Source organism: Leptinotarsa decemlineata, unplaced genomic scaffold (assembly GCF_025532065.1).
Source record: "Leptinotarsa decemlineata unplaced genomic scaffold, Ldec_3_MD MMD2_P_RNA_scaffold_11, whole genome shotgun sequence".
Classification (NCBI taxonomy): Eukaryota; Metazoa; Arthropoda; class Insecta; order Coleoptera; family Chrysomelidae; genus Leptinotarsa; species Leptinotarsa decemlineata.
In genome coordinates, this window is record NW_027412525.1 from 7,408,500 (window position 1) to 7,431,913 (window position 23,414).

Sequence of the window (23,414 nt, forward strand, 5' to 3'; positions counted from 1 at the left end):
AGGATGCTGAGTTTTATATTGAATCGAGGAAAACGAAAATTTTGAATTTTCGCGATTTTCCGAAGATTTCCGAGTAAGGCCGAAGACTGTTTGATTTCATTTATCGAAGAACGCAAATTGAGGAAGCGAAACGATACATGCAAGGAATGAGACAGAAACAGCGGCATATAGACGTCAATGGAAAGTAGCAACCGGTATTCCTACTTCAAAGACCAGCGCCTGCAGAAAAACAGGTCGTAAACGCTGGCAAATCCATACGAAATGAGTTTTTTTCGTTGTGTAAATATTGAATCTAGGTCAGACAGGATCGCACGGCTTTTGCGATCGCTGGGGGCGGAGTCGTAGGACACGCCCCCTCAACGGAACCCTATTACCCCTCCAGAGGACAAGGCGCCCAAGGTAAGAGGCTGGAGCGCGAGGACGTGCTCAGGAAGGCCAGAGTGCCTACCCAAACTCGCGAGGAGAAGACAATGGCGAAACAGCAACGATTTGTGTGTAATCACGAGGTTTTCAAAAACACTCTGGCGCCTAATAGCAACAATTCAGTAAACCAGTACTGGGCGGGTACTGAAGATGCATGGGAGGTAAGAAACCTCGAAAACATGCAGAGGGAAGGATTGTCAATTCAGAGAGGGTGCGAGACAGCTGAAGGGGGTGCACAGGGGATGCAACCTTCAGGAGCTAGCGCACAAGTGCCATTGACAAAACCAACCAAACAACCGGAAGTTGAAATACTGGACAACGAGGACCCAAAGGAGTTTTGCAAGAAAGCTAAGGAACAGCTGAGCGGCTTACACCGTTCGGTATGCGCTACGACAGCCGGACAATGGCTGAAGGGAGCTACTGCACAATGGTTCACACCCTACAAGAACATGACCCTGGATTGGGCATTTTTTACTAATCGCCTACAGGAGCGATTCAACAATGAACTCTTAGTGAGCTCATTGGAAAGTAATTTATATGGGGTGGATCAAAAACGAGGAGAAGCTGTGACTTCGTTCATATTGAGCAAGCTCGGGTTAGCCACAAGGCTATACCCAGATATGAGCGAACGGATTGTTCAGCTTATATTAAATCGAATGTGCTCGGAGGTGAAGGTTCATCTTCAACTCCACATGTTTACGAGCATTGAAGAATCAACTCAGAATGCAGTGGCTGTTGAGTCACTGCTAAGAGGCAGCGCTAAGCAATGGCACAAATCGTCGAAACTACAACGAGGACAGAGAGCCTCGTAGTAGCAACGCGGGAGGCCAGGACAAAGGGGGTCAAAGAGTGGATCCACCTAAGAATAACCACAACGAAGACAGAGGGCCTCGTCGTGGCAGCGATGGATGAAATGGACGCTGATACAGAGGGGGTCAAAGAGAGGACCCGCCTCAAGTACGACGTTCACGGCAGGAGCCGATAGGGGCTAGCCAGGAGCAAGTCCGGGAAGCTAGGCTCCAACAGAGACAGGATACCGTCCGAGGAGCCGTATCCAGGAAAAATGAAGAACCAGTAGGGAGCAGGGCAGCACCTCCGAGTAGGTGCTATAACTGCAACGGATCCCACTGGAGGAAGGACTGCCCAAATCAGCGAGGAGGGGCAGACACCAACACAAATTGGAAGAACTACCAGTCGATGGCAAAGCCAGACGGTAGCACTGTAGCGCGTATGGTCGAGGCGACTAAAACGTGCGAGAATGGCGGCTGGCAGCAGAAGCCGTCGGGAAACGCCAGCGGGGGCTGCAAGAGGGCTCCCGAGGGCGGTTCGAAGACGAAGGGAAGGCAGTGAATACACAGTCTGTCATGGAGCGACTACGTCCTGAGGGACGTGCTCCAACGACCGCCGGCGGGCTTCAAACGTGTAAAAATTGTCGAAAAGCAGCTGAGGGCTGGAGATGGCAGGAATCGCCGGCGGGCGTTAAACGCGGAAACGAAGTGTTGGAGCAGGCAGGAGCTGGCAAGCTCAAGCCTAGATCGCCAGTCTACTACTGCGGCAGACATAATCAGGGGTATGTGCGTTGACTGCAAGGACGGAAGTTATATCTAACTTTCGTCCTCACAGTCAACGCACATACCACTGATTCTGCCGCAGTAGCAGACAAAATGTTGATACTTGGGATTCTATTCTACCACGGTCTACGAACCCGGATTTTGTTCTCTTCAATATTAATTACTGTTTGGAACAGATTATTCACTGAAAAAAGATCTAATGGTACACCTAGGTACACCTGATTTTATTCCTTCAGTATCTTAAGATTATTTTGAAGATTTCACTATTCGTTTTTTCAATATGTAACTAATCGAACTTCATTCTTGGAGTTAATTTAAAAAAAATGAATTTAATCTCAGATTGAGGTCAATATCAGCTCATTTTGATTAAAAAAACCCAAATTTTCATTTTATTTATTGAAAACTTCAGCCGAAATAGGTTGAATTTTTCACAAACTTTTTGAAGTTTTGCGCGTTGAGGAAACGTCACTGGAGAAAGAAGGCAAGGAAATCAACATATTTTAGATATTTGCATCTATATTTATTCAAATGAAAATGAAATATCAAAGAGATAATCAGTTAAGCTACTCAAAAAGAAGTAAGTATTGCTTCTATTCGAAGCTACATCAGGACCGTATCTACTGAAAAACACAAACTCACCTATGATCATAAAATTACCAACATTGTCTGGAATATTCTATCGAAAAATCACTCCGAAAAATAAAAGTTCGCATTTGGGATTTCAAAGATGACGGTGGTCATCTTTATTGTATTCTGAAACTGGCAACTTGGCTACAATTCAACTTAATCTCTATTTCATATCACTTAAGACATCCGAATGCATAGAATCCAATTTTAATGCAATCCATCATCAGCTTTATCGCGATTAGAACTGAGAACAAAAACAAAATCTATTTCGAAAAGCAAGTGGTCTTTAGCAAAAACATGAGTAGTTTCGAATCGACCAAACAGCACAAATAAAATATCCGTGAATCCGGCAAATCAGAAAAGAAATTTAAATCTAAAAACAATGGTTGATTACCAAAAGAGATAATTCATTGAATATTGAAAAGATTTGTAAAACAATAATAGGAAATAATAATTTACAATAACAAAACTTCAGTAATGATTTATCAGATTTAATTTGAAGTCCGGAAGTGATTAACACCCCAACCACCCAGCATCGGAGTTAAAAAATCAGAAAATACTCCACTCACAACACCGTTTATATAAAGGCCCATATCCATTATAATAATTGACCCGTAATGTTCCGAACACGTTACAGAAAGGCTCGTGGAAACGGAGTAGGTATCGATGCATTTTATGCATCCTTGTACCGTCAAAATGCGTAACAATTTGTAACAAATAGCTGGAATTTACGTTCGGGTCACGAACACGTTACGACTAGTGGAGTTGCATTTTTATCTACACTACTTCGAAACGCGTATCCTAACGGACCGAAACACATTTGTGTTATCAGCCGTCGAATCATATGTTTTTAGCCGTCGCAATATGTTGGGACGAGTTTACATGTATCCCGTATCTTTGCCTGTTATAACTCCAGATCCCACATGGACCCAGATGTCACTCGAAAAGCTTGAGGTACCTTCATGAAGACTTTAGTGATGCCTGTGACCCCAGACGAACAACCTTCAATAATCCAGTGCGTTTGTGTTGTTTTCTGCAACTAATTGTTATTCATCTTCGTTCTTGACTGAACCGTACTGATTAAGCCTGCATTTTGTTTGAGTATGAGTATATATATATGAGTATATCTATATATATATATATATATATATATATATATGATAGATCGCATATCTACCGTTTGTCCCAAGGGTCACGAATAGAATTGGAAAACTATTGGGCAAACACGACATCGAAACAGTCTTCAAACCCACGAGGGTCGGCTAAAGACAAAAGAGACCCATTATCAGCAGCAGGGGTCTATCGCATTCCGTGCACTTGTGGAAAAGTATATATCGGAACCACCAAACGACCCATGGGAACAAGACTAAAAGAGCATAAAAGGAACCTCAGACTAGGCCAAACAGACAAGTCAGCTGTAGCAGAACACGCACTGAGTGAAGGAGACCACAGAATGTTGTTTTAAAACACAGAACTGATTGCCCCCAACCAGGGATACCATAGCCGACTGGTACGGGAGGCAATAGAGATCCACAAACACATGGATAATTTTAACAGAAAAGAAGAAGCGGTGAACCTCAATCAAATATGGAACCCCATTTCAAGGAATTCGAGAATAACGAACAGGCAGGAAAATTGTTAATGTTTCAGGATCAAGTGCAGGTACGAATACAGGTACAAATGCTGGTACAAATATAGGTACAAATACAGGTACAAATACAACTGATTACCTGACAAGGCATAAATACGCTTTACGAAGCCTAAAAGGTAGTCATCGGACAGCAAGTCATGATGGTTAAACCTCTGAAGAAGCTAGCCACTCGCGCCAGCGAAACGTCAGGAAGAAATTCCAATAATCCACGGCTTCCAAACTCGAGAATCAATGACACTGAACTTACTCTTAGTTAGGTTGGCCGTGTCGAAGAGAATGTTACATTTGAACAATTGAAACATGTCAATACAATAAACAAGTCGTTAAATTAAAAGAGGTGGTGAGCTGATTCTGTCTTTGAGTAATCTTGACGTTTGACCAATTGTGGTGGTGAATATATTGGTCAAACGTCAAGATTACTCAAAGACAGAATCAGGTCACATAAAAGTAATAGTAGATTACATCCTGAGAGATGTGCTCTCAGTAATCATGTTCCCAAAGAAGGTCATAAAATGGACTACAATTCAACAAAAATTTCATGAACTGAAAGGAATACATCTAAAATATTGTTTTTGGAAATGTCATTTATATTACAATCCAATAATTGCCTTAATAAAAGATCAGACATTGATCACCTCAGTGAAATCTATGCCTTTTTATTATACATTGACAAAAATCTACATGAATTCCAAAACAACAATGAGTCTGGTTTTTCATTAATATAATTTCATAACATTATGAATATAATCTCTTTTAACAAACTTCCAACCCCCTATGGCAGGGTTTTACTTTCATTTAACAACGCCTCTTCACTTGTTTTCCTCAAGACTAATGAGGATGTTGTCAATTGATTAACATTGACAAAAATCTATATAATGCCAAAACCAACAATGATTCTGATTTTGCAATAATACAATGTCACAACATTTCAATATTTTCTCTTTCAACAAACCTCCAACCTCCCTATGGCAGTTGACATTGTCAATTGTTTTGTGTCTCTCTCTTTGTTCTTAAACCACATGGCTTTACCAGTAATCCATAATTTTAAAACAAGTAACGATTTTTAGTAAATTTTAATTCAATATTCTTCTTTGTATCCAGTGAGGTGTCAACCTCTTTCGATTTAATGACTTGTTTATTGTATTGACATGTTTCAATTGTTGGAATGTAATATTCCTTGAGACACGGCCAACCTCACTAACAGTGAGTTGTGACCTCTTATATTAATAATTTTTATATTGTATCACTATCATACAAATTTTGTAGCTTTTCCCTGAAGATGATAATGAATTTTATCGAAATATTGAAATAACTTGTGTTATACGAGTACACTTCCGTTATGCTGATCACCCAAAGATATTAATATATATAATAATATATATATATATATATATATATATATATATATATATATATATATATATATATATATATATCTATATATATAGGGGAGACCGGGTACAAAAGTAACAGCGGGTCGAAAGTAACAAATGCTCCCTAGATTGATCCAATAGACGAACACCGCTTTACCGCCGTCAGATGATAGCCAGAAGCGCCCCCCTCAATTGAATTCAGTCGCCGCGTGCGTCATGCGTCGTTAGGCTGTGTGACAGGACATTACGTGTTTTCACAAATCAAAAGTAAGTTTTAAGACGTATTCTTATTGAATGTTTACGAAATCTGAAAAGGATGATAGTAATCTGAATATTTGCATATCTATTCTTGATTAGAGTGATTATATATTGCTTGAATTCATTTTTGTATAGCACGTTCCGTTTAAAGGTTATGTTGGACGTTTTGACAAAAATGTGGACCGGTACAAAAGTAACATAGCCCTAAGGGTACAAAAGTAACATGTTACTTTTGTCCCCGTAATGATTTAATTAGCTATCATATTTTTATGTGTGTCTTTACTTCAACAGAATGCCACGACAGCGCATAAGAACTACTGAACGAGGAACTACCGACACGGAAGTGTATCGAAAAGCGGCTGAAGAGCATTTTAAAGATGGTACAAAAATTAGAGGCCTGGCAAAAAATATAATGTTTGCCATGTAACATTATATAGATTTATAAAAAAACTAAAAGCAGGAAATACTAGCGCAGTTGTGGGCTACCGTTGCGTCAACGGAGTTTTTACTAATAATGAGGAAAGTAATCTACGCGACTATTTAATTGAGTGCTCTGCAGTGTATTTTGGGCTATCTCCATCTGAAGTTCGTAAACTGGCCTACGAGTTAGCGATTAAAAATGGAAAAATATTTCCTGAAAAGTGGCACGATAGTCGAATGGCGGGTAAAGGAATGGTTGACGGGATTTTTAAAACGACACCCGAGCCTGTCTTTGAGATGTCCTCAAGCAACAAGTCTGTCGCGGGCTTTAAGTTTCAACAAGCATAAGTGAGTGAATTTTTTGATAATCTTGCTGAGGTAATGGATAGGTACCAATTCGAGCCAAAAGATATCTGGAATATGGACGAGACAGGGGTGAGCACTGTTCAAAAACCTAGCAAAACTGTAGCTCAAAAAGGAATTGAACAAGTGGATGCAGTAACCTCAGTAGAGCGTGGAAGATCAGTAACTGTTGCTGTTGCCATCAATGCTCAAGGAGGACATATCCCGCCTTTTTTCGTATTCCCACTGAAACGATTCCAAGACCACATGATACGCGAGGGTCCTGTTGGTTGTGCTGGAGCTGGCAATGCTAGTGGATGGATGCAGGAGATGCAGAATTTTTACTGTTTCTACAACATTTCAAAAGACAAGTCAAGCCCACAGTTGATCAGAAATGCTTGTTACTGCTCGACAACCATGCATCGCATATATCGATTAATGCTCTAGATTTTTGTAAAGGAAATGGAATAGTACTGCTATCGTTCCCACCCCATTGCACACACAAACTTCAACCTTTGGATAGAGCAGTATTTGGGCCATTTGAGAAAATGATAAACACCGTTACAGATAACTGGATGTGAAATCATCCTGGTCGAACGATGACTATTCATTACATTCCTGGAATTGTTAGAGAAGCATTTCCTCTTTCTGTCACTGATAGAAATGCAATTGCTGGATTCACCTGTACTGGCATAAGTCCATTTAATAGAAATATTTTTACTGCTGTTGACTACGCGCTATCATCTGTGACTGACCGGCCGTTACAAGTTAACAGACAAATTCTGCCAAATGATGTGTTGACTAGTTCTGACGCAATATCATCCATTCAAGTTGATCCAAGTTCTCTAGCTGGTGATCTTCCAACATCAATTGACCTATCTGTTCACCATATTGATAGCAATGATTTGTCAAACAATAATGACCAACCACCGGCTGATCAAAATATACCGGACTCGATCTCTGCTGACACTGATCCTGTGTTAGCTAACTCAATTTTTGATAAAAAATCCAAATCACCAGTGGCAGGACCTAATAGCGAGCTGCAATTTACAAATTCTATCCAGCCGTTTAATTTATCACCTAAAGATCTTAGACCTTTACCATAAGCAGGTCCGAGGACTGAAACAAATAAAGGTCGTAAAAAACGTAAGACTGCCATTCTGACGGATACTCCCGAAAAAAACTAAATTGAACAAGAACACCAACAACGAAATAAAGCCAAGAAAATGGTACTGCAAACTAATACTGGAGAAGGTAAAAGAAAATTGATATGTGCAAAAGAAAAGGGAAAAGGGAAAAGGGAATATATATATATATATATATATATATATATATATATATATATATATATATATATATATATATATATATATATATATATATATTGTTATGATAGGATAGGCAAACCGCGGACACGTGTTTCTGGCTTTTGGCCTCATCAGCGCGGTGCAGCCAATTGCAAAGATGGACAACAACTGGTTACTAAAAATGAAAAACATCACATATGATGAGGCCAAAAGCCAGAAACACGTGTTCGCGGTTTGCTCCTGTTTTTTGAATGTTCTGTCCACACGAGCACACCAAAATTGAAGGTCGACTCTTTCAGTTGTATTGCCAATTCCATATGCAGGAAATGTTCTGTAAAGATTCCTGCACTGACGCCTGTTGGATATAATCCAACGCCCTTCGTAGTAATAGCCAGGAAAGTAGTTGTTTTCTGATAGGCGTCAGTCCACTCAACCTACTGTGTAGGTATATTCGAGACTGGCTGAACGTTTAAAGTTCATTTCTTTACATTTGTTTACTGCCAGTCTTCAAGCAAAGCCCACTGACTAATAACAACATTTTTGGAATTCTTAAGGAACTCAAGAAAAACATCAGCTTTCTGGGGCCGGAACTATCCACTGGCAGAAAGTGTTTGGTTATCGACTGAGAAGTCAAGAATTCTATTAGGAGAACAGTACACTCTTTTAACATAAAAAACGAAATACCTACATTAAATAAAGTTTTCTCAGTTATTAGTGGAGACAGTTTATTTCCTGATATGAAAAGAACTAGATTATGGAAGATATTACAAGAGCTGAACTTCACTTTTGGAAAACAAGATAGGAAGAGGATGTTAATAGAAAAATCAGAGATCATAGAATGGAGAAGAAACTAATTAAGAGAAGTAATGAAAGTCAGAACACTGGGTTAACCTATTTTTATTTGGATGAGATATGGGTCAATGAGGGTCACACCGTCTCGAAGATTTGGCAAGACCAGAACATCAAAACCCTAAAGTATGTCTCTCAGTACAGCGACACTTTTCTACTTCTTTAAAATGGCTTCAAAGTCGAAGCCGAAACGTCAAACAATACAAAAATTTGAGCTGGGTTCAAACCGAAATTCAGATGTTCAAATTTCTAACCGCGGAAAACTATTCTATTTGTATACTTATCTGGGGACGTTTCGAAGACTTTATCCATCAACTTACGATCAATTTGATATTAACAGTGTCAATAATGATAATATCAAATTGATTTACATCAAAAGACGAATTATAATTACAACTTATAATGTTTTGATTTGAATAGGTTGGATGAAGAAAATGTATAGTCTTTAAAACGTCACCGATGATACATATTCATTTTTATATAAAAATTTTTATAAATTCCAGTTACTGACAGGTCAAATTTTTTTTTCAGAAAGCTGATTCATCAAATGCAGTAATTTTTTGCCCTTTCTACATTTGTATTTATTTTTAAATGTTATATTCTGATTATTTTATAGATATGTAGAAGGTAACATTCGTAAATGAAAAAATATATAAAATCACTTTTCACGATATTTCAGTTACCTTCGCATCATTCAGAATAAATCATTGGAAAATTTATAAAATTACCCTCATTTCGACGCCTATTATTTACTAACTTCAACGCAATATCAGAAAAAACGGTCGGCCGCCTCTTTTGATGTAGTTTGTCGTAACTCACTATTTTAATGGCTTGTTAGCGGCGTCCCCAAGGGGCATTGCGGGTAGAAATATTAAACCCACTTTAAGCTTCATTTTCTTTCTATAGTTACATTTGAAAGTATTTCTGTAGCAGAGAGGTAAAAGATTGTATGTTCATGAATGAAAATATTGAATTAAGAGAAATCAACTGCAAATGATAATTCACTTTATCTTTTGAATACTTTCTTTACAATGTGTCATGGTGTTCTTATGGTATATCAATTAAATTGATGAGCCTTTATAAAAACTTCAACTTCAAAAAATGAAAGCTTTGATTATTTGAGAGGTATGGAGTCGAAAGACACTTTTACAAATCTAACATTATAACCTTAGTTCTGCCCTTTAAATTTTTGCTTTGCTTTTTATAATTTCTCTTAATTTTATATCGCCTATCTGCTTCTTTAAAATGATTTTCATATTCTTGCTGGATAACTTCTTTTTCACTACTTTGGGAATCTTTCAGCCTTCAAGTAAAATTGTCACACGTATCACAAGTATCAACTGTTTGAATCCTAGATTACGACTGTCTACCACTTTGCAATAATGTAGATAGGAGGAGATGCGCAAGTATCGAAGGAGATAAGTTTGTTTACCCTATTCAATTATGGGGATACTACAATTTCAAAACTAAAAATTTATGCAACTAATGTGACTTACGATTTTTTACCACAATAACAAGTTAAAAGAGTGGAACAGGAATTAACTCAATTTTGTTTAAAAGTGGAGTTACCACTGTTTACCTCTCTGCTACAGATTTAATTTCTATAGTGGGAGGAGGAATTAGATTTGTTATGACCAAATATGCCTCCATTACAAATAATTTTCTATTAAAGGAAGCTTTTGGAACTCCACAAATTGTTTTATTACTTTGAGAGTTTTCTGCAATGCATTCGCTAACTTCAAGAAATTTAAACAGCATCCAAGGCATCGATGTACTCCAATTCTCAATTTGTTGTAGGCGTTTCAACAAATCGTGGCCGAAGACTGTGAGTTCAATTTGAATCAACAGGGAGTAATTATATTCACTCCAGGAGGCACAATTGCTCAAGTTGTCGGAAGCGATGGTGTGTATTCTGAAGAGTTATAACTAATCAAGACTTTTATTTCATTTCATGATTGATAATTAATTTTCAGTTAAGATGATGGAATATTCATCTTCTAATATTCTTTGTTGGTTATATAATAATATCAACGAAGAAAAACTGTCAGGTGAAACGATATATTTTGTTGGGAAATATCTTAAAATTCGTGCAAAGGTTAACGTTTTGAATAATAATGAGAAAATAAAAATGATAAAATGATATCGAAGTAATCAGAGCTTTCTAGAATAAATGAATATAAAATAATTAAATTTGAAAAAGTGAAGTGATCTTGTGTCTAATATTTTTAGTTTTTCATATGAGATTTGTATGAATTACTACAAGAGAAATTGGGGTAATGCAGAAAAAATGTAAAATAAATGAAAACGCAATCCAATTAGGATGAAAAGAGAAATGAAAATTTCTATGTTTTTTACCACTTTTATTTGTAACTAACGTTACTGCAGTTTCGTCCTATATGGACATTTTCAAACTTGAACAATAAACAGTTTATTGTTGGACAATATTGTATTAGTTTGAGAATGTCCATATAAGACGAAGCTGCAGTAACGTTAGTTACAATTAAAAGTGGTAAAAAAAATAGAAATTTTCATTTCTCTTTTCATTATGATCTCCTACCACGTAGTAACGGCTACTTCCATCAATTTTTTGAAAATAGAAGTGTTGGAATATTTCAGTTGCCCCAACTTATCAATCTGTGCGGGTTCTGATGGGAAATAATATGTTCTATTTCTCTGATTGAGAAGTTTAAAATGCTAGTGTTCGGCTTGTCTCAATTTGCAGCCTTTCCTTGTATTCTATTGATACAAAAGTTGAAAACCCCAGATGAATGAGAATGCATTAATCCTGTCATTATGACGGAGCAGTCGTACTGAATTTCTGTTCATTATTGGATATTTTCAACTTTCAATTTTTTATTTTGGAAGTTCCCCATACTCTTTATATGTATTTGACCAAGTTCATACATATTTCATTCAAATAGTATTGATATATGAGGTTACAATATAACTGGAAGCTGAATGCTTCCATATCAAATACTAGTCTCCACTATATCTCAATTTTACTGTAATACTTTCTATATATGGTATACATTTTATAAGGGGTAAAACTAGTTAATACCGACCAGAAGATAAAACTACTCAACAACTGCTTTTTTGCAGGTTTACAATATTCACATAGACCTGCACTAGGGAACAATTTTCCTCGATTATATTGAAAAAATACCAATGCTGATGCAATTGTTTGAACAGCAATACTCCAAGTAAGAGTATTCGAATTCGCTCAGTTTTTTCTATATCGAGTTCTCCTTCTCTCATCCACACAGAACTTGTCCTTGGTTACCTATATTCAAATATTTCATAAAAGCTGTGAGAGATATGTATGTTCGTAACTGGCGATCTTCATCAGATTTAAATCGCTGTCGATTATATTGAATTGAAAAAAGCTTCCAGAAAAGTCTATTTCGAGACAACCAAACTGAATAATTTTCAAAAGACTAGTCCGAAATGAAATGAGTCGTACTTTGCAGCTGTAGTTTTCCGCCTACTTCTGTTTTATAACAATCTCGGTGAAATCAAATGGTCCGTCGACCACTTTTTGTGAAAATGTCCTTAGGAAGATGTTCCAGACTATCAAGGTAGCTTGTAATAATTGGGTCTCGAATCAGGAGGCTGAAGCTGCTGGAGAGAATCAGCCTTAGGTTATACTTAGGGACGAAGCTCCATATATGTGGGAATAGTGCAATGAAGATACAATTTGAGAGTTATATATTATTAAAAATGTAACTTTCTATTTCGAAATAATGTTTCATCGAACTCCAAAAACTGCCTTTGATGTTTTAGGAACGTGATTATCCAAAGCATTTTTTTGTCACTGTTTGGAACCTTTGGTGTAGTAATGAATATTACTGTGGAGTTTTTTCCCAACACCACATCGTCATTTTGAACACATCGACACGTGTTTCGATCACCAAGTGATCATCTTCAAGAGAAAGATTATACTGGTAAAACTTGTGAGGCTAATCCTGTTTATACTATACATTTATACCATACAGATCTACCACACATACAAGTATACCAAACCTTTGCTGTCTTAAATTGATTTTACAATTTGCCTTATCTATTTATTTTACAATACGTCTAATCTAATCTAATAGAATATTCGAATGTTATAGCTATATATAAAACCATTTTCAAGCTATAACGATGACGGATCAATACCAAATAGCATACTATATAGTAGACAATGGAAGTCCGAACTAGTGAAATTCATCATGAAACATTATCAATCACCTTCAAACAATCATATACTATATAGCTTGTAGAATAATATTATTAGATTTACTGACTATTACATAAGGACACCTTGTGAAAATAAATTTAGGACAAGTAGATAGGCAATATTGTGAAATAAATTTTTATATAGCTTGAAAATGGTTTTATATAAATATTATATTAGATTAGATTAGATTAGACGTATTGTAAAATTAATAGAAAAGGCAAATTGTAAAATCAATTTAAGATACTAAAGGTGTGGTATACCTGTATGTGTGGTACACCTGTATGGTATACCTGTATAGTGTAAATAGGATTAGCCTCACAAGTTTTTCCAGTATAATCTTCCTCTTAAAGATGATCATTTGGTGATCGAAACACGTATCGAGGTGTTAAAAATAACGATTTGGTGTTGGTGCACCACTGGTGCACCACTGCACCAGTATGGTGCAGCCAAGTGCAAGGATTAGCAACACTTGGTTGCAGAAAAGAATACAAACGCATCATTAGCTAGCCACACTTTGTGGGCTCGATTATATTGTATATTACTCAGTTAGTATGAACACGGGTAAAGAAGTTATTGTATAGTGAAGCACGTGTTGCGGTTATGTTAACTGTTTGTTAAAAATCTCACTTGATTAGGTTATTTCTGATCAATTTGTGACTGACAAAGTAATGTGTTCTTTTGATTCTTTATACTTTCAAGATTCATAGACCTCCTTTCGATATTCAGCTGATACTGTAGACTATTTTTTTCCATTCTACCAGCCAGTTTCACTCCAAAAGATCAGATGCATTGCCGCTATTATTGATTAATACAGACTGATCACATAACTCAGAATCGTGATGAATGAGGACTTTCTGCATTTGTTTAGACGTAATTTCTTCAGTTTCAGGAGTCGGTATAATCTCAAGTTGAAAGATTAGGAAATATGTTATTTCATTTCAATGTAGAGATAATTATTCATACTCTCATTTTCAATGATTTGTAGAACAAACCGAATTTAACAGTTTTGAAACATCCATTATATCACTCGCCTTCGGAATTCTTCAAAAGTCTATTTTCAACAACCTTTAATGCAATAATTGTTTATCTACCTGAAATATTGAATCTTGAATGTACGCTCAAAACTATAACAATGAATATTGGAATCTAATAGATATGAGAATAGTGGCTATATACTATTTCACACATTTTCTATCCGCACACCACCGAATCAGATGAAGGAAGTCTCTAAGTGCTCCATTAACAACTTCAATCAAGTGAAGTTCAACAGAAAGGAGAACGGAACTCTTCACAGGATCTCTTCGTTCACCTATTTATATAAATGGTGGTCGACAGCAAGAGAGCTATAACTTTTAGTTGAGACGGCAGTAGTTGATGAAATGTTATTACTCCAGAATTAATCACTTCCTCTGTATTTCAGATTGAGAGTTCGGGTAAATGTGATTGAAACTTGGAATAATTGATTAATTGAAATGTAACTCTAATTGCGCCGAACTGACCAGAAGAAGTTTATTATTCTGAAAAACTATAAAATGATTGCTAGAACGAAAATTTTAGGTAGTAGTTTTGCAATGTCCAGATGAACAGGAAGCGATTTCTTATTCGGTAGTCGATGCCAAAGCTTGGCTTTCCAATGGAGCGCTATTAGGATGCTTTTATTCATTGTTTGTACAGACTCTTATACTTGGGGATAACCTTTCTTAGGATTGCATATCATAATGTAAACCCCGCCTTTCATCAGCTAGCACAAGTCTGTCGAATACTTTAGAAGTTGCTCATAGTTTATCGGTTGTCAGTTCAAATAATTTTGACCATTCTAATCAGTCATTCGTTCGAAGCAATACTCAAATTGAATGTGTTGGTTTAATTGGTTTTCTATTGAACTGTTGCCTCTCCACGAACAGAAACCCCAGGGAACTTGTGCGAGCATAGGATCTACGATTTCATCATTTAACGTGCAATTCTTAGCATGGGTCAGATGAAACGCATTTAACGCTACGAGCAATCCATATGATTCACCTACTCGCTTAGAACGTGCTATACAAATGACACTTTAAATCCTAAAACAGAGACCGAACCTGCATTTACAATTGCGGTGATAACCTGAGTAGAACTCCAACCAACCGGCTCAGCTATCGACTAAACGCTTTCATAAATCCAACATATTCCAGTTATTGAAAAAGTCTCCCGATTGCACGGCCTTGGAACATTACCTTATTTTTAGCACCTTCAGCGGGACAGTTCTGTCTGCGACAGAACTTTTTCACAGTTGAATACTGCCATCGTATCGTTTCAGATGTCCTACTTCATTAGTTCTCATCTATGATTTTCTGTACCGCATGTAATATGTATGTAAATGTAATATATACTCGCAAAAATATCAGAATAAATTACAATAACACTCATCAATATGTACCTACAATAACGTTTGTTTGAAAGCAAGTTCATTATCGAAATACAAAAAACATTTCCCAAGTTTCATTGAGAAAACGCTTGATGTCAAATGACCGATGAAATACTTTCTGTCCCTCCTCCCACTAGCAAATTCCAATGTATTCCATAAATCGAATGGGATGAAGGGAAGTAGAAAACTCATCTCCTAATTATAATCCAAGATAAAACTCTAGTCATTTTTCAGAGTGACAATCTTATTTTAATGACGATGCTCAAAATATATCCGACCTCTACTTGACTTTATTTCCGCATTCCTTACGCCATATTCCTTCAACCCTTTTTCTATCTGTCCTATCTGTCCTTTAACCCTTTTTCTATCTGTCCTTCAGAGTGAAACAGTTTTCCTCGTACTCTGGTTATTAATAATTCATATTTCAATTAGGGGAACGGAAGGTAAAACGGACCCTGCAGGTAGAACGGATGAGACTAATAACTTTCAAACTGTTAATGCCATCTATTATCGACTTGCGTCAACTTGACAGTCGCCTTTCACTTAGAGTTCGCCATTATCCTTGAAGCGGCCGTTCAGCGGTACATGTTTTCATCAAGGCAAGTTAATTTTTACGTATTTTGATGTAAAAACAGCAAATTTTGATCTGCCTTTAGTTTTATTACGTTAAAGATATCAGGGATTTTGTATTATTATATGATATATTGTTTGTTTTACTTAGTTTTAACATTAAATAGACAAGATTTTCCTCAATCTCAACCTTAAAATAATTTATTGTTTACATGCCTACCGAAAAGGCAAAACGGAACGGGCAAAATGGACCACGTGGTCCGTTTAACCTTCAATGCAATTGGTTTGTGATCATACATACATAATTTGATATTAAAAATAGGTATTTTCATTTCAGATGGTTAACAAGTATAAAAGAAAGTTGGACCGACAATCTTGGCGTGAGGAGGACATGAAAAATGCCATCGAAAATGTAGCTTCGCGCAAAATGGGGCTTAACAAAGCGGCCGCCACATTTAATGTTCCAAAGACTACATTAATACGAAGACTTACCAAATATGAAAGCACCAAAGATTAGATTTTCAATATCGAGCAAGAGAGAGAACTAGCATCCTATGTTACAAATATGGAAAATTGGCGTCTCGCATACGAGCTAACCGAACAAAATAAACTACAACACAATTTCTGCCACGAGACAAAAATGGATGGAAGAATAGGGCTCGAAAATTTCTTGAAGCATAATCCTGACTCAAGTCTACGAAAACCAGAACCCACTTCAGCAGCTCGAACATCTGGATTCATCGAAGTTCAGGTTAAACGATTTTTCGATTTATCAACAGATATAACAACAAAGTATAAATTGACACCCGATCGAATCTTTAATGTCGATGAAATGGGCATGACAACGGTACCAAAAAGTATGCCTCGTATTGTTGGTACAAAAGGAAAGCAACTTCTGCTGTGCGAGACCAGCTTGTTACTGTCGTTGTCGTTTGCTGCTTCGGTGCGGACGGGTATTACATGCCTCCCTTATTCGTGTTCCCTCGTAAAAGAATGAAACCCGAATTGATGCTGAATGCTCCACGAGGATCTTCGGCGTTTTGTCATGAAAGCGGTTGGATACAAAAAGATATTTTTACAGAGTGGTTCAAGAAGTTTATTGAATTTTCAAGAGCGATCGTCGATAATCCAGTCTTGCTTTTGCTCGATGGGCATGCCAGTCACACAAAAAACACGGGATAACGGTGTGCATGTGCTTTCATTTCCGTTGTTACGTGCCAAAGTATTGCCACGTAACAAACATTTGAAGGAATAATTCATGGGTACTCTTCACTTTTTAAATAGACAACCAGTTCATCGGGGAGATGTATAATGGGTTGCATATCAAACATAGCAGAAATAAAAGGAAACTAAAATAGCATAGTTTATATAAAAAGAAGAGATTATCATTTAAAGCACAAGAGAAAGAGTATATCTAGATGCACACAGAACCGTAACAGAATGTACAGTATTTGAATCATCGAGTCGTCTCTTATTGAAAACAATTTTGTTCAGTATCAGGAATTATCACTCGAACACTATCTGGCTACGTTTCGTTTGCCGATGGTAGGATGCCTATATTATATTGGTAGTTCCAGTAAATATGCATCCATTTGAATGCTCGTAGCAGTAATTTTTTAAAATTGATCCGATTTCTGTAATTTGTGTACATTCTTTGTGGTCGATTAGTCACTGGTCCAATAGTACCTGGAAATAACATTCAAAAAATAAGTCAGAGAAATATAATGATTTAATATTATGTAGTAGTATAACTTGTTACTTACCTAACGAATATTTATTGTACAGAATCATAGATATAGAATTAATTAGTAAATTGTAAACTTTATACGTATCGTTTGTCAAATTCTTGTCAGCTACTCAGTAGGTATTGAATGTCACTGATTGTAGATGACTGAGCTGGTCAATTCAAGTTCCGGGCGGCAATATTTGAATTTAGTTATTTAAACGTATCACAAATGACGTTACGCAACCGTTAATGGTCGCAATTGTTGTTATTGAATTTTCCACGAATTTTAGAACATGTAGAACAGAGGAATAGATGTAGGTAACTCCAGTGTATTGTGAGAAGCATAAACAGGGGACAGGAAGGAAAAAAGAAGAGGAGGGGCAGTCAGTAATGGTTGTGCATGGGAGCAACACGTCTTCTCTGTATTTTATAGTGAAATTTGTGGTTTTTACCAATTACGAAAAGCATTTCGAGTTTCAAACAGAGCAGACAATTCAAGGCGCAAGATTTAGTGTTTTCTTGCGACATCATCGACAGATTGTCGGATCCAAGGTTTCAGGCCAACTTCATTCCAAAGTCACCCCTGCTTTCTACACTGTATGGCATAAAGCAGTTTAGCAGCACTCCATATTGCAGGAATAAGTTATAACAAGATAAGTGCTAGGTAACGCCTGGGGTGAGTTATCATATTTTCCAATTCCTGCATGCTGCAACCTTCCTTGTTGCTTACGCGACAGTCAACAGCTGAATAACAACCAGTAATAGTCATCATCGAAGAATTTCCAGTTAGCTTGATCACACCGACCGCTTCATGCATGCTATGCATAGACTATAGTGCACATAATAGTGACATCCGCTTTGCAGACAGCCATCTCACCGAATTAGTAATTGTCGGTTTCATATTGTTCATATGTTTCATATTTATAACAATATTGCATATACAACTGGGGTAGCTGCCATTGTAGATGAGGTGTGATCACACAAGCTCTTATTTGTTTTTAATTAGATTCAGAAGGCCTTTCCATACTCATTGTTGTCTATTGATTTATAAATTGATAAATCAGGTTGATTTCAAAACATCACCCTAGTGGTGGATTCATTTACATTACCCACCCCCTACAAAACCGCTAGGCTAGCCGAGTGGTTATTCTTAACCAATCACCACAGTAACATATATTTTTTTTGTTAGAAGTGACCATATAAATGAATTTGTTACTCATCGAAGATAAAGGTGAAATATAATCGTTTACACCAAGATTATAATTATAAGAATTTATAACGTAACACCGCCTCACTGCACACATAGACTACAACCATTAGATGTAGGATTTATGAAACCTTTTTCCACTTATTATACCGAAGCTGCAAATAACTGGCTGAGATTTAATTTGGGAAAAGTAATAACCCAATTTCAAGTTGCAGAGCTAGTCGACAAAGCCTTCCAAAAAGCTGCAACTTTGTCAACTGCTTGTAATGCTTTTCGAGCCACTGGCATCTGGCCGTTAAACCCTGACGTGTTCACAGAACCAGACTTTTTGGCAGCAGCGATCACTGATATTGATATGCCAGAAGCAACGAATCAGAACTATCGATGATTCAACCCAAAGAAGCGCTCATCATCGACGAACCTGAATTATCAGTAACTGCCGATCATGCAGCTATTCAAATTAATATGACACCACCTCTAGTCAATGATGAGACATTTACAGCGGAACCTGGCACATCTTGCAGTGAAGGTGTCACTGAACTATTATAAATGACTGATAAAGATTTGAACACCGCTGTACCACCGCCATCAGCATCAAGTGATCAGAGCATGTCCCAAAATAAAGATCTAACCAGCAATAATGAGCAACAGCCATCTACGAGTACATCCTTTTCTATTGCTCCAAAAGATATCATGGCCATCCCTAGAACTTCTTAACGGACTAGACCTTATATTAAGCGAGGAAAGACAGTCGAAATAACATCATCACCCTATCGCGAAGAATTAGAAGCTACTGAAAGAGTACAGGAAACGAAAGAAAACGCAAAGAAGGTAAAACAGAATATTTTTACTGGAAAAAAGGGAATAGGGAAACAAAACAAGCAAACACTCAAAAATAAAAAACAAAGGGAAAATCTACAAAGAAGAAAAAGAAAAGCAAAGACTCATCTAGCGAAGATGAAGAAGACGTACGATGTTTCTATTGCTCTCATTTATTTTCTGAATCAACAGATTTATGTGCCCATAAAGAATATGCCCAGCATATTCTTTATGGGCACACCGTAGTTGTGCCGGTGTCGAAGATAATGATGAAGATTTGTTTGCGAAAGGTGTAGAGTTGAATGAATAGGAGAGATTTTTTTCGTTCTTATGTTGCCATAGGTCCATTTTGCCTTTATGACTGGTTCATTTTACCTTCACGTGTAGGCAGAATGGACCAAACCGAGGGTTTTGGAAATCACCTAATATCATCTATATTTGTGATTTGATTCAAGTGATCCTTAATAATGAGTTTGAATAATAAATTCTCAATTATATAATAACAAAGTAAGAAGAATAAAGATTTTATTTTTTATGTCACATTGATTTTTCCTTAACTGGATTTTTCCTTTTGTTCCCCTAATGCTGATTTTAATTTTGCGAATTGAATAAAAAGTTCTAACGGAAGTGATACTATTTGCATCATTATATGATTTTCTGTTGTTTCTACATAGACATTTTCAACTCACCGATTAAAAATTGCATGAATCAGTTGCAAACTGAGGCTCGTTCATTACTTCAGAAATTAAAGAGTGAAGACTGGAGTTGGGAAATTCCCATTTTGTTTCATAACTTCTTTCTCGTCATAAAGAATGTGTTGAAGAGTTGTGTTAATAAACTGAATTCATAAGAAGAATTTAAGAAATTTTGAATGGCACGATATATAATGATATAAATATTTAATTTTTCTGTTTAAAATATGTTTTCCCATTAACCAGCTGTCGCACCCCTACGAACGATAACCCTCAAAAGCCGAAACTTGTGCCAGCTCAGGATTAACGAGGTCGTACATTTTAACGTGTGATTCCTAACACGGGTTGGACGATAGCAAGTGAAAATCGATTGTTCAGGCTAGGGCTTGAACCACCGACCAACACGGCAGTCAATTTGAGTGAGTGAACAAAGCACCCACATCGAATCGCCTGGCTACCGACCGTGAAACCACTATTTAGAAAGTAGAACACTCAACATTGTTGCTAGGTCTCTGTTTAAAAAACTTGAGTAGTCAAGGAGTGGAAAATCTAATTCTTTTTCGAGACCAACACCCATTCATCAACTTTTATTAAAAGTGTGAGGAAGTTATTGAGAATTCTCGGACACACAGGGTTCCCAATCATGTAAAATTCCTATTGTGATAACAATAACGATAATATTAATGACAATGATGAATCATATGATGTCTGTCCCAATGATTACTTTGTCATGGTGTAGGGTCGCTAATGCACTCTCCAAATGGGTCAGAGCTATATATAAGTAAAGGGCCTTGCAGAAAAATTCTCTTTCCACCACTTTTTTGATGGAATGATACCTTTCATATTTTCATACCTCAAATTTTTGTTCAGTTGATGCAATAATGATGAAATGAAATGCCGACAATGAATTTTCAGGAACATACCTTCCACAAAACTTAAACTACCAATAAGTAGTTTAAGTTTTGTGGGAGGTATACAAATATGTGAAGGTAGACTGATATCAGAAACCAACCTTTTCTGAGATACTTTCAAATAATTTTCCAAAACATAACTTGCACGGTAAAATCAACATCATAAGGAATTTTATATCATGAGCAATTGCCATTTCCTATTCTAAATTCCATAACAAAAATCTCCGATTAATTGAGAATTGCCTAGTAATAAATAATTTTCTTAAAGCTCTTATTAGAAAAATAATTAAAAAAATTCCTCTTTCGAAAATATAGGGTTGAAATCCAAATATCACAAGTGATTCAAATAAAACTCATTATTTTTAGTAAAATTGAAAGGATGATAATCGTATACGTTTTGTGGGAGGATTGTTTATGAAAATTAATTGTTACAGAGCCCTGAAGAAGAATTTAAGTAAATTCGAAATGTCGGCAAGAAAACAATAGTTTAAAGAAATGATCCTGTTACCCAACCAACCTTTCTTCAGCTTTGTGTTCTTTTCCCATATATAAAGATCTATTCGAAAAAAGGTAACCAGTAATATTCCGGTGGTAAGCCAGAAGCATAAAAGGTTCACATAATATGTCTCTAGTGTAGAATAACTTGTGTGACAAAAGCCAATCATCACCTATCTCACGGTGTGAAGAGTGAGAAATGGTCACTAGTTTATTACGATGGTACCCTCCCAATGTGTTGGAGTTTCGGATATAGAACCTAATCAGCAACTCTTTTTTAGGCAGATACTTTTGAAAATGAAGTTGATCAAACTTGTTCACATGAATTTACAGACATTGATTAAACTTTACGGCAAGAATGAATAAATAAACATAACATCACAGAAACTCACAAATGTCATTCACAATTGATCATTCTTTCCTACTCAATACTCAAAATTTTGTCATCATACGTTTTGAAATCTGAATTTGAAAGAACAAAAGGAGTTTGAACCTCTACAATCTGTCGCCAAGTCAAATTTACAGCATTATCTTCTTTCAGCGATTTCGTCTACGTGGAAGAGAAACGAAAAGCTTTAGCAAACAATATAAATTTTGAGTTTTTATCATTGCTATATGAATTTACAAATATTACATAGATATTGGATAAATTGTCATTCATTCGTATATTGGTTCATATTAGAATGAGTAGCAATAGTAAAAACACAAAATTTATATTGTATGCTATATCTATTTAATTTCTCAATTCTAGAGTCAACGTAGATGAAGTCACCGGAAGAAGTTAGTAATGCATAATTCTGTAAATACATCAACATCGACATCTGTCGAAGAAGTTGAGGCAGAGAAAGAATTGCCAATATCTTTGATTTTTTTTTTGTCCAATTCAGAAGATGGAGTCAGATTTTTGCCTCCGAAACGTTAAGATAAGTATTGTATTATTTCTTAACAACATTTTTGATAGGCAAAATTGTTGAATACAACAAGTTACTGATAAATAAAACATTTTTCTTTGTGAAAAATAATTTGATTTTACGCAGTAACTTATCGAAGTAAACTAAAAAAAAGTTTCCCCTTTCTACACTTGTATAAATCTCCATTATAATTTTCATATTTTTCAGATTGTGGAAGGTGAAAATTCTCAAAAAGAGGTCGATAAAAAACTGAACAAAAAATTATTTTCGTTCAAAAAATCAGTCTGATGATTTTAAAAATTGATTAAGTAGTTTATGAATTTATCCATTACAAATATACAAAATATTAAATAGTAATCAGATTTAGATTGTGTAGCTGAAGAGGTATTCTTTTTCAATTTTGAATGAAAAGTATAATTCTTGTAATTTAATTATTGTTTGTATAGGGATTATCAGTGTACTATATTTTTGATTTTTCAAGTAAGTGATTCTTTCCATTTCAAATATTTAACTGTAAGTACAGTCATGTGTACTAGTAGGCATGAAAATAATTCAAATCTTGGCATCCCCATTCACTTAAACTGTCCAGGAGTTTTTTATTTGGGTATGATACATATATACCCAAATAATATATTTCAA

General features: G+C 36.1%; 1 protein-coding gene and 1 long non-coding RNA gene across 2 annotated transcripts in view; both read right to left on the reverse strand.

Moving 5' to 3' along the window:
* Positions 1 to 23,414, reverse strand: part of NetA (Netrin-A) — a 554,869-nt gene that overhangs the window by 211,499 nt on the left and 319,956 nt on the right. The gene's annotated exons all lie outside the window — the stretch shown is intronic.
* On the reverse strand, positions 17,307 to 18,052 carry LOC111511418 (uncharacterized). The gene is made up of 2 exons (XR_002722922.2): positions 17,778 to 18,052; positions 17,307 to 17,700 (listed from the first exon to the last, which is right to left on the reverse strand). It is a non-coding gene; the product is annotated as an uncharacterized lncRNA (long non-coding RNA).